This window comes from Aotus nancymaae, unplaced genomic scaffold, assembly GCF_030222135.1.
Source record: "Aotus nancymaae isolate 86718 unplaced genomic scaffold, 86718_ANA_hifiasm-v0.15.2.pri h1tg000058l, whole genome shotgun sequence".
Classification (NCBI taxonomy): domain Eukaryota; kingdom Metazoa; phylum Chordata; class Mammalia; order Primates; family Aotidae; genus Aotus; species Aotus nancymaae.
In genome coordinates, this window is record NW_026988472.1 from 34,765,372 (window position 1) to 34,779,532 (window position 14,161).

The window sequence follows — 14,161 nt, forward strand, 5'->3', positions numbered from 1 at the left end:
CCCGGAGACGCCGTCGTCGACGCTGCGACCGCTGGTGCTTCTCTCTCTGCCCGCTGCCCCCGAGCCTTTTCCTCCGCCCGCGGCCCCAGTCGGTCCTCCCGCCGAGCCCCGCCGGGTGCTGCAAAGACCCCGGCGTTGGCAAGGCCGGTCCGGGCCCCGACGCCGCGCCGCCTCGTGTGGAGCCCGACTGTCTGGTTTCGCGACTCAGAGCTGTCTTCTTTCCCAGGACTTACTCAGAGGGGGCTGCAGGCGAACACACTTGTGCCCCGCCGGAGCGACCCGGCTCGGGCCGCGAGCAGCCGCTCGTAGACGTCCGAGAAGCCTGTCGAGTGCCTTCCCGGCGCCCGACCGCCCACCCATCGGCCTGCCGGCCCCGTTCTTCCTAATGCGGACTGCCGTCCACTAGAGGTTGGACAGGACCCCCCGAGGTACGTAGCCGCCCCCGGTCGCCGGCCTGCGGAGCCGGGGCTTCGCCCGCGGCCCCGAGCTAGGCACGAATTCGCCGGCCGTCTCTGCACGGACCCGAGTCAAACATTTGGTAGACGCCGGGACCTCATTTGTCTTTGAGTTTACTTAAATTGTTTGAAATGTAATTTCTTTTTCCCGGAGAGAGCGAGAAAGAAAAAGGAAGAAGCATAATTCAGCCATTTTTTGCAGCACACAGCTGCAGGTACCATGATTATTTTTTCCCTAACCCGTTCCTTCCCTTTAACAATTCTATTTATGCCTGAAATAGAACTACGCGGAATGCGAGGCATAAAACTAGGAATCGGAAGGTCTGGGTTCGACTTGGGTGACTCTGAGAAAAAATCGCGTACCAAACCTCTGTTTCTTATCTATGAAATATAGTCGGTACTACCAACCTCTCAGGGTTGAGAGGACTATATGAGGTCATATATGTGAAAATAATCCTTAACTGTAGAGTGTTGTAAGAATGCAAGGCCGTTTTTTTAAAGTAACCTTTGCTAGAGTGGTTAATGTAGTGGCTAACTGTTGCTGCGTCTTTATTTCTGTATTATAAATATCAGCAAATAAGTACGGAATAATAGTAAAGCAGTGCTGTGAATCCATAGATTTATAATAGTCACGTTGTTTGGCCTTCCTCCTACCAAGTGCTAACTGCTTATTTAAATAACGGTATTCTTTAAGTCAAACGTAACGTTACATCGTTCTAGGCCGCTTTAGGCCCCTTTTCTTACTCTGAATATTTAGTTAACACCTTACATTTGCTTAGTCTTTTCTATTTTCCGTATTTGTTTGCGTTTGTTAATCTGATTAAGTTATAATTTAAAAAATGCCTTGCAGACTTATATGCCCTAATTTTAGTGCCTGTTTTTCATATCTAGGGAACAGGGTGCTTGACTACATTTACTAATTTGAAAATTGTTTTTGAAGAGCTTATCAATGCATTCATGTTTCAGTAATCCTTGATCTAGAAATGTACAGAACATTTCAACTTTTTAGCACTTACTGTAATATTTAGATAATTTGATTCTCATTTTTAATCATCACAGCACTTAGTAGGTGCTTAGAGTCACGTTTATCAGTGGTAAAGGACGTTAGTGTGCACTTTTCATTACTGATTAGTTTGGGGAAAGAATAAGAGAGTAAATATTTGTGGTTTGAAATTGAATGTATTTTGCCAGAATTTAGATGTGTAACAGATCAGTATGGATCATTCTTACTTGGCACATCAAAAACTTAGTATGGTTTGGCTTAAATGGTCCACAAAAAGTGAAAAAGAAGCATCTTTTGAGTGTACTGTTATTTTTAGCTAACAAGTGGTTTTGAGTAGAGATGTTTTATTAAAATGTATAATCCTCTAGTCCAATACCAGTTGTCTTTCAGAGTATACTTTTCTGTCTTGTAAAAAGGCAGAATAATAGAAGATGGGTAGGATTAACATAGTAAAATGAAGAGCCTACTTCAAAGTGGCTGCTTTTATAGATTGGAGTTTTCACTTATCTTGAAGGTAAAATTCTGACAAATCATTGCTTTATTGGGAATTTCAAGATTTGACCTTCCTCTACCTTGAGTTGGGTTATCTCGGAAACCCAACCTTGATCAGGGCAGGCTTGGCTTCTTGGATGTTTAGAAGGGCCCCACACTTGGTTTAATAGTCTGCATGTAAAACTGGTATTGTACGGTATCAGGATGAATGGTAAAATTCATGCTAATTTAAATTTTTAATTTTCCTTTACTCCGAACGACATTAAACATCAAATTTAAAAGACACTGTGAAACAGGCGAGAGATACAGAAGAAAGGAAAAAGCTCTATATTTTAATACCTATAATGACTTTTTTTTTAATTTGAGACGGAGTCTGGCTCTGTCGCCCAGGCTGGAGTGCAATGGCGTGATCTCCGTGCACTGAAACCTCTGCCTCCTGGGTTCAAGCGATTCTCCTGCCTCAGCCTCCCAAGTAGCTGGGACTACAGGTGCGCACCACCACGCTCGGCTAATTTTTGTAGTTTTAGTAGAGACGGGGTTTCGCCATGTTGGCCAGGTTGGTCTCAAACTCCTGGACTCAAGTGATCATCCCGTCTTGGACCCCCGAAGTGCTGGAATTACGGGCGGAAGCCGCCGCACCCATCCTATTTCTTTTTAGACAAAGTTTCGCTCTGTTGTCGAGGCTGGAGTGCAATGGCGCGATCTCAGTGCAATGGCGCGATGTTGGCGCAATGCAGCCTCCGCCTCCCGGGTTCAAGCGATTCTCCTGCCTCAGCCTCCCAAGTAGCGGGGACTGCAGGCGCCCGTCACCATGTCTGACTAATTTTTGTATTTTTAATAGAAGCAGGGTTTCACCGTGTTAGCTAGGCTGGTCTCGGAACTCCTGACATCAAGTGTTCCAACAGCCTCTGCCTTCCAAAATTCTGGGATTACAGGTGGGAGCAACCGCACCCAGCCATCGCCCAGCCTTTTAACGGCATTTTCCCCTGATGTTGAACAATAGTCCCTGCAAATGCTGTAGGTGCCCTGTTGTCAAGCCTGGCCTTTCCCAGGGCAAATGTTCTGAGAGTGAATAACGCTAACTGTGAAGAGAATGAATCTTTAGCTTAGAGGAGGTGGACTACTTTACTAGCATCCATTTTCTCTGGCTTGGAGTGCTAGACTAGAATTTCTGAATTTCATGTTAGACCAGAACTTAGAGGATTTGGGTTTGAAGATTTGAGTTCCCCTCCCACCCCCAATCGAGGCTTTTTCTAGAATTCTCACTGTTTCCACTCTAAAGGCTAGGAAATGAATCTTTAGCTTAGAGGTGGTGGACTATTTTATTAGCATCTGTGTTCTCCCAATTGGAGTGCTAGGTTAGAATTTCTGAATTTCACGTTAGACCAGAAGTTAGAAGTTTGGGTTTGAACATTTGGGGTTTCTACCCCCCCAATAGAGGCTTTTTCTAGAATTCTCACTGTTTCCAGTCTCTAAAGGCTAGAGAAGGAATCTTTAGCTTAGAAGTGATAAACTACTTTATTAGCATCTGTTTTCTTCGAATTATACTGCTAGATTACAATTTCTGAATTTCATGTTAAACTAGGACTTAGAAGATTTGGGTTTTTTTCTCCCCTAATAGAGACTTTTTCTAGAATTCTCACTGGATCCAGTCTCTAAAGGCTAAGGAATGAATCTTTAGCTTAGAGGTGGTGGACTACTTTATTAGCATTTGTGTTCTCCAAATTATAGTGCTAGATTAGAATTTCTGAATTTTAGGTCAGACTAGGACTTAGAATATTTGGGGTTCCCCCCCCAATCGAGGCTTTTTCTAGAATTCTCACTGTTTCCACTCTCTAAAGGCTAGGGAATGAATCTTTAGCTTAGAGGTGGTGGACTACTTTATTAGCATCTGTGTTCTCCCAATTGGAGTGCTAGATTAGAATTTCTGAATTTCACGTTAGACCAGAAGTTAGAAGTTTGGGTTTGAACATTTGGGGTTTCTACCCCCCCAGTAGAGGCTTTTTCTAGAATTCTCACTTTCCAGTCTCTACAGGCTAGGGGATGAATCTTTAGCTTAGAGGTGGTGAACTACTTTATTAACATCTGTTTTCTCTGAATTGGAGTGCCACATTAGAATTTCTGAATTTCATGTTAGACTGGGACTTAGAAGATTTGGGTTTTTCCCGCCTCCCCAATACAGGCTTTTGATTCTACAATTCTCGCTGGATCCAGTCTCTAAAGGCTAGGGAATGAATCTTCAGCTTTGAGGTGGTGGACTACTTTATTAGCATCTGTGTTCTCCCAATTGGAGTGCTAGATTAGAATTTCTGAATTTCATGTTAGACTAGGACTTAGAAGATTTGGGGTTTTATTCCCCAGTAGAGGCTTTTTCTAGAATTCTCACTGTCTCCAGTCTCTAAAGGCTAGGGAATGACTCTTTAGCTTAGAGGTAGTGAACTACTTACATTATTAGCATCTCTTTTCTCTCCATTGGAGTGCTAGACTAAAATTTCTGAATTTCATGTTAGAGCAGAACTTAGAAGATTTGGGTTTGAACATTTGGGGTTCCCCCCACCCAATAGAGGCTTTTCCTAGAATTTTCACTGGATCCAGTCTGTAAAGGCTAGAGAATGACTCTTTAGCTTAGAGGTGGTGAACTACTTTATTAGCATCTGTGTTCTCCTAATTGGAGTGCTAGATTAGAATTTCTGAATTTCATGTTAGGCTAGGACTTAGAAGATTTGGAGTTTTATTCCCAGTATAGGCTTTTTCTAGAATTCTCACTGGATCCAGTCTCTACAGGCTAGGGAATGAATCTTTAGCTTAGAGGTGGTGAACTACTTTATTAACATCTGTGTTCTCTGAATTGGAGTGCTAGATTAGAATTTCTAAATTTCATGTTAGACTAGGACTTAGAAGATTTGAGTTTTTCCCCCCTCTCCAATAGAGGGTTTTTTTTTAGAATTCTCATTGGATCCAGTCTCTAAATGCTCGGGAACGAATCTTTAGGTTAGATGTGGTGAACTACTTTATTAGCATCTGTGTTCTTCGAACTGGAGTGCTAGATTAGAATTTCTGAATTTCATGTTAGACCAGAACTTAGAAGATTTGGGGTTTTATTCCCCAATAGAGGCTTTTCCTAGAATTCTCACTGGATCCAGTCTCTAAAGTCTAGGGAATGAATCTTTAGCTTAGAGGTGGTGGACTACTTTATTATCATCTGTTTTCTCCAAATTACAGTGCTAGATTACAATTTCTGAATTTCGAGTTAGACTAGGACTTAGAAGATTTGGGGTTTTGTTCTCCAATAGAGGCTTTTCCTAGAATCCTCACTGGTTCCAGTCTTTTTAGCTTAGAGGTGGTGGACTACTTTATTAGCATCTGTTTTCTCTGAATTGGAGTTCTAGACTAGGATTTCTGAATTTCATGTTAGACTAGGACTTAGATTTGAGTTTTTCCCCCCTCCCCAATAGAGACTTTTTTTTAGAATTCTCACTGGATCCAGTCTCTAAAGGCTAGGGAAGGAATATTTAGCTTAGAGGTGGTGAACTACTTTATTAGCATCTGTGTTCTCCGAATTATACTGCTAGATTACTATTTCTGAATTTCTTGTTAGACTAGGACTTAGAAGTTGGGGTTTTATTTCCCAGTAGAGGCTTTTTCTAGAATTCTCACTGGATCCAGTCTCTAAAGGCTAGGGAAGGAATATTTAGCTTCGAGGTGGTGGACTACTTTATTAGCATCTGTTTTCTCTGAATTGGAGTGCTAGATTAGAATTTCTGAATTTCATGTTAGACTAAGACTTAGAAGATTTGGGGTTTTATTCCCCAATAGAGGGTTTCTCTAGAATTCTCCCTGGATCCAGTCTCTAAAGGCTAGTGAATGTATCTTTAGCTTAGAGGTGGTGGACTACTTTATTAGCATCTGTTTTCTCCAAATTATACAACTAGATTAGAATATCTTAATTTCGAGTTAGACTAGGACTTAGAGAAGATTTGGGGTTTTATTCCCCAGTAGAGGCTTTTCTTAGAATTCTTACTGGGTCCAGTCTTTCTCTCTCTCTCTCTCTCTCTCTCTTTTTTTTTTTTGTAGACATTGTCTATAGTGGTGCAGGGGCCTGATCTCGGCTCACTGCAACCTCCACCTCCCAGATCAAGGGATTCTCCTGCCTCTACCTCCCGAGTAGCTGGGATTACAGGTGCCTGCCAGTATGCCCGGCTAAGTTTCATATTTTCAGTAGAGACAGGATTTCATCATGTTTACCAGGCTCATCTGGAACTCCTGACCTCAGATGATCCACCGGCCTTGACCTCCGAAGTGCTGGGATTATAGTCGTGAGTCACCTTGGTCGGGGTCACTGGATCCAGTCTCTAAAGGCTAGGGAATGAATCTTTAGTTTCAAGGAGGTGGACTACTGTATTAGCATCTGTTTTCTCTGAACTGGAGTGCCATAGCATGTGGCTTTTTTTTTTTTTTTTTTTTTAAATAATTGAAGAGAGATGAAAGATGGAGCCATGGCTGAGGCATTGTAGAACAGTGGTTAATCAGCCGAGCTCTGAAGTCAGGTGGACCCCAACTTCATTTGCTAATCATTATATCCTTGGGCAAGTTACGTAATCTCTGTGAGCTTGATGTTCTTATCTTTAAGTCAGGGGTGGATACATAACATGGAAGGTTCTGAGGATTAAATTTATCTGTTCCTCCAACAAATTTAATTAAGCACTTACTATGTGCCAAGCACTGTTTTAGGTGCTAGAGATAACAACAGTCAGTGAAGCAAAACTGACAAAAAAATTGAAGTAGAAAGGAAATTAAGTAAAATGGATAGCCTGTATTGCCATTTAATAGACTGCAGAGAAAAATAAACTGGAGGCGCACGGGGATTATCTGGTTGATGGGGCATATGGAGTTTTGCAACTTTAAAAGAGGATGTTTGAGGAAGCCTCACTGAAATGACACCAAAGACCCTAAGGGAACCATATATATATATATATGGGGATAATGTGATCCTGGCAGAGGCAACAGGGTGTAGAGAGGCCTTATGCTGGGAGTATAGCTGGTTTTCAAGGAAAAACAGGACCAAGGGAGAGAATAATATTATTGTCATTTTAAGAATCATTGGAAAGGCTCTCATAGTTCATCTCTGCCAAGGGTATATGTTGTATTGCTGCTGGTCCAAAAGTAGAAGGCCTTTTCAGAATTGGAAATTTTAACTTTGGAAGCAAGGAATTAGGAAAGGCAAAATATGTTGTCAGGTTTTCCGTTTTTAATGTGAGATCCTTAAAGCTCATTGGGCTGAATCTCTGAAACATATAAGATTGGATAGAAAAGTTATCCTTTGTCTCTGATAAGATCTTTGAATTTAGTTAATGATATATATCATAGACTTTAATGATTTCCAGGAAATCTGTGTCATAACAGCAAGACCTTCCAGATACTTAGTTTGGTTGTATAATTCTTATGAGGAACTAAAAGGCTAACGTTACAGTATTTGTGATTTCATATTAGACTAGAACTTGGAAGATTTGGGGTTATATTCCCCAATAGAGGCTTTTTCTAGAATTCTCGCTGGATCCAATCTCTAAAGGCTAGGGAAGCTGCTTTCCATGACATAACTCTTGGACTACCTCTAGTCGTAGTGTGGAATAAGCGGAGAAGCATTAAAGTCCTTTGATGAAAAATAGCATTCAAGCAGGGGTATTTTTTTTTCTTATAAGGCTTCTTGTATTATCGGATGACTAAATGCTAAACATACCTGATAAGTGAAGTAATTTGGACAATAGGTGCCAGTCTGGAGGCTGGAGGACCCAGGGCCTTCCTAATAGCTTAGTTAAATGGTCATTTGCAATTTGGTACTGAGTTATAAAAGTATTTTGATGACAAGAAAGAATTTTCAGTATTAAATTAAACATACACAACCTCTCCTCCCATATTAAAGTGAGTTCTCAATTCTAGTAGTGTATTGAGAGTAAAGTGACTGCTGATAGAGCTAAAAAGTCTGTCTTTAAATTTGTCTTTTCTTTTAGATTGGTATGTTGAGAAGTTGGGTGCTTTCAGATTGTCGGATTTACATTTTTTATTTTATAGGTTACCGAAGTGAGAAATGTTATGACTCAGAAATTAATTCTGTTTTTATCTGTAGTAAGCCTTTCCATTCCCTTTTCAATGTGTAAGTGTGGCATTTTCTGCATAGGCGTCAATTTTGGTAGGAGCACAGGTTGGGGATGAAGATAGTATGAAGTCATTTAAATTTTTCATTGAGGATAAGTGTATTATATCAATCTCTGAGAATCTAGCTTTTGCATTGAATACCTTAAGCTTTTGTATGAATTTTCAAGCAGCTGTGGAAGGAATGTGAAAGTAATACATTCTTGCTTATGGCATTAAACATGGAGGTTAATTTTTAAATGTCTTTTAATTAATTGCCTAGAATTTTTGCTTTCACATCAGAATGGCAGCCTTATAACTGAAAAGGAAGCATTTAATTACTTTGCCTTTAATTTCCTGTCCAGTTTTACCCCACCAGACTTCTTTCTTTACTAGTCACTAGAGAGTTTGAACTGTTAGAAAATTCTGTGATATAAATAGCAGTAATAGTCTTCCAGGGCAGAGGTAGGAAGAGGTTGAGATTTGTGTGTGCACACGTGTTTGTGTGTGTGTGTTGTCACTTATCTCTTGTCATTCTTTCAGTTCTTCTTAAGCATGTGGTCTCAGGACTTGTTTGTATTCTTAAAAATTAGTGGGGTCTGGGCTTGGTGGCTCATACCTGTAATCCCAGCACTTTGAGAGGCCGGGGCGGGTGGATCGCTTAAGGCCAGGAGTTTGAGACCACACTAGGCAACATGGCAAAACCCCATCTCTACTAAGAATGCAAAAATTGGGCAGGTGTGGTGGTGGGTGCCTGTAATCCCAGCAACTGAGGAGTCTGAGGCAGGAGAATCACTTGAACCCCGGACCGGAGGTTGCAGTGAGCCGAGATCTCGTCGCTGTACTCCAGCCCGGGTGACAGAGCAAGATTGTCTCAAAAAATAAATAAATAGATAAAAATTAAAAAGTCTATTGCATGGCAACAGAAATAACATTTTTATATGAAAAAGAACTTTTCTAAAGTGGTGAAAAGAGTAGCATTTATTTATTTAGAGATAGAGTCTTACTCTGTTGCCCAAACTGGTGTGCGGTGGTGCAATCTTGGCTCACTACAACCTCTCCCTCCCAGATTCAAGCAATTCTCGTGCAATTCTGTAGTAACTGGGATTAGAGGCACATACCACCACCCCTGGCTAATTTTTGTACTTTTTAGTAGAGATGGGGTTTCACCATATTGGCCAGGCTGGTTTCAAGCTCCTGAGCTCAAGTGATTGGCCCGCCTCTACCTTCCAAGGTTCTAGGATCACAGATGTGAGCCACTGGGCCTGGCTGACTGATAACTTTAAAACAATTATTTTGATAATAATTTTGACACTGGGAAGCCCCTTTAGCGGGGTCTTGGATCTTTTAGGACAACCGGATCCACTTGTCCCCAGTGTAGGTAACATCCCTCATGGGCACCGAGGAAGGAGAACTGTCCAGACCCCAGGCGTAACTAGTGCCTGAAGAATATCTTAGTTCATAGTGTTACTGCTCAGCTGTTTCCTTTATATAATCCTTCATATATAATATATTAGTTTATAGAATTCGTGCTTGAAGTGTAACTTACTGCTTACATATATCTAGTTTATATAATCATACCTAATACTTATATCTAGCATACTTAGTTCTATATAATCTTTCTATATAATCATATAGGTATTGTAGTCGGAGCTGTACTGACACATTTAGTGCTGATTTATATAATGCTTCTATATAACCATATAGTAGTTTGTAGTAGGAGGAATGCCTAGAGCAGTCATAGAACAGAAGCAGTACATAGGAAAACGGCCAGACCAGAACAAGAACCAAAGAAGAACCAAAGATCCAGGCAGTGGCGTCCCTGCCTGAAAGGGCATATGCTGTAAGGCAGGCTTGGAGCAAGTGCCTCTCTTCCTAATAAAGGAGTTGTAGTACTTTGCATACAGTTCCTGTGGAAAGTAGGCCTCAGGCCTGAGATCCTGGAAGTAACCGAGGGAGAAGAACCCCTCTGGTGTGACTGTCAGTCTTTTCTCGCTTCTGTGCTAGCGCAAATCATCCTCCCGTAAATATCTTAAGAGAAGAGCACAAGTCTGTCAGCTCCCACTGCATTAAGCTTACAGTATCCTCCTATTAGAAATCCTTTGAAGTCTCCAGCCCCCAGATAAGAAGTGTTGTGCACGACACCTGTTGCACACAGTCCACCTCCTTGCCTCAGTGACCTAATGGGAATGGACCCCTTTTCTGCACACTACCCTCTACTACTGTGCACAGCATGGTCCCCTGCTGCACATGGCCCACCTCTCTGCCCAGATGACATAATGGGGTGGCCCCCTCGCTTGTGACTCACGTGATTATGTATGCCCTGTTACTAAGCCTATAGATGATGACCTCACTCACAACCCTGCCCCCTGCTCGTACCTAATAAATACAGATGCTCTTGGGCATTTTGGGGCCATCACTGATCTCCGCTCACAGGTGGCATGGCCCGCCAAGTCCAGATGCTCTTCACCAGTTCTTCAGTGCCCTCTTTCTTTACTTGTTGGATCCTGCACCTCAACACAGCATAAGGAACACCCCATGATCCTGTGGGGCCCCTACGACCCTACACCCAGATCATGCTTTGAGAATTCCTGTACTAATCATTCTTCTGCACAAAAACGTGAGGCTTTTTAAAAAATACATATATAGTCAGTACAAAGGTTATGAAACAAGACCCACTTTTCAGTATTTCTTTCCTGGAGTATAAGTATGCATTGTCATTTGGTCTAATTTAGGTTGGTTCCCCTCTTGAAAAAAAAAGTACCATTTGAAATTCTGAAGGCCAAGTGTAAAGTGTTGATAAACCTATATATGAAAAGTGAGGATACAGAATTTTTGTACATTGAACATTTTGTCAGTAAATATCTTTTCTCAAAGCCTCTTAAATTTTTTCTCCAGCACTCATTGATTGAAAGAGTTCTTAAGGTTTTTGTTAGTTTTACAGTGATTAGTTTTTTTCTTTTGGGGGAGTGGGGCCAGGCACTTCTTGCTGAGTACGCTGCTGTTGCCATCGCCTCTGTCATTGCAAAATAGTTGTTATAATAGTTTTCTTCCTTAAATTGATATAATTCTGTACTTAGATTTTTTTCAGGGACAGGGTCTTGTTCTCTTGCCCAGGCTGGAGTACAGTGGCTGCATCATGGTTCACTGCAGACTTGATGTCCTTAGCTCAAGCGATTTTCCTGCCTCAGCCTCTCAAGTAGCTGGGGCTCCAGGAGTATGCTACCATGCTCTGCTATTTAAAAAAATTGTTCAGAGGCTGGGCATGGTGGCTCATGCCTGTAATCCTGGCACTATGGGAGCCCGAGGCGGGTGGATCACAAGGTCAGGAGTTCTAGAGCAGCCTGGACAAGATGGTGAAACCTGGTCTCTACTAAAAATACAAAAATTAGCCGGACGTGGTGGTGGGTGCCTGTAGTCCCAACTACTCAGGGGACTGAGGCAGAGAATTGCTTGAACCCGGGAGGTGGAGGTTGTACTGAGCTGAAATTGAGCCGTTGCACTCCAGCCGGGGTAACAGAGACTCTGTCTCAAAAAAAAAAAAAAAAAAAAAATTTTTTTTTTAGGCCAGGCACAGTGGCTCACGCCAGTAATCCCAACACTTTGGGAGGCTGAGGCATGCAGATCACAGTCAGGAGTTCGAGACCAGCCTGGCCAATATGATGAAACCCCATCTCTACTGAAAATGCAAAAATTAGCTGGGTGTGGTGGCTTGCAGATCCCAGCTACTTGGGAGGCTGACACAGGAGAATTGCTTGAACCTGGGAGGCAGAGGTTGTAGTGAACCAAGACTGCGCCACTGCACTCCAGTCTGGGTGACAGAGCGAGACTCTGTCTCAAAAATTTTTTTTTTTTTTGTAGAGAAGAGGTCTGGCCACATTGCCCATGCTGGTCTTGAACTACTGGATCAGGCAATCCTCGTGCCTTGCCTCTCAAAACATTGCACCCGGTTAAAGAATTATGTACACAATTATGTACATTTTTCTTTTCTTTTTTCTTTCTTTCTACCTTTCTTTCCTTCCTTCCTTTCTTCTTTTCTTTTTTTTTTTTTTTTTTTTTTTTTTTTTGACACAGTCTCACTCTGTTGCCCAGGCTGGAGTTCAGTGGTGGATTATGGCTCAGTGCAACCTCAGCCTCCCAGGCTCAATTTATCCTCTGACCTCAGCCTCCTGAGTACCTGGGACTACAGTCATACACCACCACATCTGACTAATTTTTGTATTTTTAGTAGAGTTGGGGTTTTGCCACGTTGCCCATGCTGGTCTTGAACTCCCAGGCTTAAACGGTCCGCCCACCTCAGTCTCCCAACGTGCTGGGATTACAGGTGTGAGCCACCGCGCCTGACCTTGATCTGTTATGAACCTGCATTATGATAAACCCTAGGGAGGCATGGGGTCAGTAGAGAGGAGATTGAGGGTTCTCACTTACGTTAATTCATTTATTCACCACCCTAACTCGATAATAAGATGATGGTGATTATTTTTAGTAATGTATAGATGGAAACCAAGATTAGGAAGTTACCAAAATTTCTCTAGGTCACACAGGTAGTTAAGTACTGATAAGTACTCTGATTTCAGAGGTTTTGCTCTTTCCGACCACATTATTTTGTTTTTTATTTATTTTATTTTTTTTTTGAGACAGAGTCTTGCTTTGTTGCCTAGGCTGGAGTGCAATGATGCAGTCTTGGCTCACTGCAACCTCCGCCTCAGCCTCCCAAGTAGCTGGGATTATAGGCATGCGCCACCATGCCTGGCTTATTTTGTATTTCTAGTAGAGATGGGGTTTCTCCATGTTGGTCAGACTGGTCTCCCAACTCCTGACCTCAGGTGACCCTGCCTTGGCCTCCCAAAGTACTGGGATTATAGGATTGAGCCACCGCTCCCAGCATATTTTGTATTTTTTTGCAAGTAGAATCTAATCTTTTTTTTTTTTTTTTTTTTTTTTGAGATAGGCTCTTACTCTGTTGACCAGGCTGGAGTACAGTGGCGCCATCTTGGCTTACTACAACCTCTGCCTCCTGGGCTCAAGCAATCCTCCTGCCTCAGCCTCCCAAGTAGCTGAGACAACAGGCACACACTACCACACCCAGCTAATTTTTGTAGAGGTAGGGTTTTGATATGTTGCCCAGGCTAGAATCTAGTCTTAACTTTATTTCTAACTACTAGTTGTATGACCTTGAATTAAAAAAATACCAGTTTACTCATGGACATTACTGTCTGCATCTATGGAGTTAGAGTTGACGTAGGTCCTGAGTCCTGAGAAACTGTACTGAGAAAAGGTGGGCTCTGGGGGGTTTCTTCAAAGTTAACTAGATCAGGCTTACTATTTTGGCTGCAGTAGTACCACATAAAGGGGCATGATAATAAACCTTGATGTTATGGTGTACTTAAGGTCCGTGCACCATTCTAAGTGCTTTACATGCATTAACTCATTTAATCCTCTCGGCATCCTGTAAGGTGGGTTATATTAGTATTAGTACTCCATTTTTTTTTTTTGTAGACAGAGTCTCACTCTGTTGCCCAGGCTGGAGTGCAGTGGTGCGATCTCGGCTCACTGCAACCTCCATCTCCTGGGTTCAAGCGATTCTCCCTCCTCAACTTCCTGAGTAGCTGGAATTACAGGTGTGAGCCACAATGCCCGGCTAATTTTTTTTTTTGTATTTTCAGTAGAGACGGGGTTTCGCCATGTTGGCCAGCTTGTCTTGAACTCTTGAACCCAAGTGATCTGCCCGCCTTGGCCTCCCAAAGTGCTGGGATTACGGGCGTGAGCCACTGCAATTTATTTATTTCTTTATTTGAGATAGAGTTTCACTCTTGTTGCCCAGGCTGGAGTGCAGTGGTGCAATCTCGGCTCACTGTAACCTCTGCCTCCCGGGTTCAAGTGATTCTCCTGCCTCAGCCTCCCAAGTAGCTGGAATTACAGGTGCCAGCCACCACACCCAGCTATTTGTAGTAGAGATGGGGTTTCACCACGTCAGGCAGGCTGGTCTCAAACTCCTGACCTTAGGTGATCTGCCCACCTTGGCCTCCCAGAGTGCTGCGATTACAGGCGTGAGCCATTGTGCCTGGCCCAGATGTTACGT

General features: G+C 42.5%; 1 protein-coding gene across 1 annotated transcript in view; it reads left to right on the forward strand.

The window, feature by feature from the left end:
* The first annotated feature begins 398 nt into the window (after positions 1-398).
* KLHL15 (kelch like family member 15) overlaps positions 399-14,161 on the forward strand; it is a 49,145-nt gene continuing 35,382 nt past the window's right edge. Inside the window, exon 1 of the mRNA XM_012448843.3 lies at positions 399-428. The gene's annotated coding sequence lies outside the window, so the exon portion shown is untranslated. The remainder of the gene's footprint in view (positions 429-14,161) is intronic.